The following is a 1,615-nucleotide window of genomic DNA, read 5'->3' as shown; positions in this document are numbered from 1 at the left end:
CCAGGCCCCACCACATCCACAGCAAAGACACCACCAATGTATTTTAAAATTGCCTTGATTTATGACTTTCTGTAAAGTGGTACAACTGCATGAGTCTGCTTCAGGGTTGGAACATGGAATTTGGGGTAAACTAAATTTGAGGCCACGTTCACCCAAATTTGGCCCTAGGATAAACTATCTTTTATTCTCTTTAAGGTGAGAGCTGTAGCCGGGCGGTGGTGGCGCACGCCTTTAATCCCAGCACTTGGGAGGCAGAGGCAGGCGGATTTCTGAGTTCGAGGCCAGCCTGGTCTACAGAGTGAGTTCCAGGACAGCCAGGGCTATACAGAGAAACCCTGTCTCAAAAAACCAAGGAAAAAAAAAAAAAAAAAAAAAAAAAAGGTGAGAGCTGAGAGCTGTGGTGTTTTGCATCGACAATTTTGTATATGTAAAATCACATGTGAAGTGGCTTTGTGTCTGTTTATATTCAACATTATGTTTTTAAAGCTCATATACATTATAATACGAAGCAGCATATGTTCTTATTTAGGGTTGAATAGTATTCCCTTGTTTGGATACACCACACTTTGCTCATCAATTCATTAATGATGGAATTTGGGTTGATTCTAGCTAGTTTTTAGTTAGAACGAACAATGCTGCCTCTATAAACATTCGGAGCATTATTTTGTGTGTGGCATTTATCTTCAGTTCTCCTGTGTGTCTGCTTAGGGTGTAGAATTGTTTAGCCATGTGTTAATTGCATGTTTAAAAATTTGAAGAATCCCCAAACTGTTTTCCAAACAGCCATTTTATTTCACATCTATAAAGATTCCAATTTCTCTACACCTCATCTGCAGGCTTTCTTTTTCACTTACAGCCACTAGACACTATTGTGTATGCTAGCAAGTGCTGGCTGACAGGAGCCTGATTTAGCTGTCTCCTGAGAGGCTCTGACAGTGTCCATCTAATACAGAAGTGGAGGCTCACAGCCATCCATTGGACTGAGCACAAGGTCCTCAATGAAGGAGTTAGAGAAAGGACCGAAGGAACTGAAGGGGCTTGAAACCCCATAGGAAGAACAACAATATCAACCAACCAGACCCCCCAGAGCTCCCAAGGGCTAAGCCACCAAAGAAGGCTCCAGCTGCATATGTAGCAGAGGATGGCCTTGTCAGGCATCAATGGGAGGAGAGGTCCTTGGTCCTATGAAGGCTTGATAGATGCTTCAGTGTAGGGGAATGGAGGGTGAGGAGGTGGGAGTGGGTGGAGGAACACCCTCATAGAAGCAGGGAAGAGGAATGGGATAGGGGGTTTCTGGGAGGGGGGAACCAGGAAAGGGGATAACATTTGAAATGTAAATAAAGAAAATATCAATTTAAAAAAAAGGGTTTCTTATTGTGTTTTTTTATTGCATTTTACAAATGACTAGTGTTTTGGGGTGTCTTTTCAAGAGCTCTGAGACATTTGTATACCTGGAAGAATATATAAAATAGACAGTTGTGTCATTGTGTCTGTTTTTAAGGTTAAATTTCCTTATATCAGGGAGTTATACATTCTCTACAAAGTTGGGAGACCAGTTCATTGTATGTGATTTACAAATATTTATTCTCCCTTCACTTTCTTTCCCCCCCCCCCC

The sequence above is a fragment of the Mastomys coucha genome, unplaced genomic scaffold (genome assembly GCF_008632895.1).
Source record: "Mastomys coucha isolate ucsf_1 unplaced genomic scaffold, UCSF_Mcou_1 pScaffold9, whole genome shotgun sequence".
Taxonomy (NCBI): domain Eukaryota; kingdom Metazoa; phylum Chordata; class Mammalia; order Rodentia; family Muridae; genus Mastomys; species Mastomys coucha.
The sequence above is the reverse complement of the archived record's forward strand: the minus strand, read 5'-3'. Positions refer to the sequence as shown.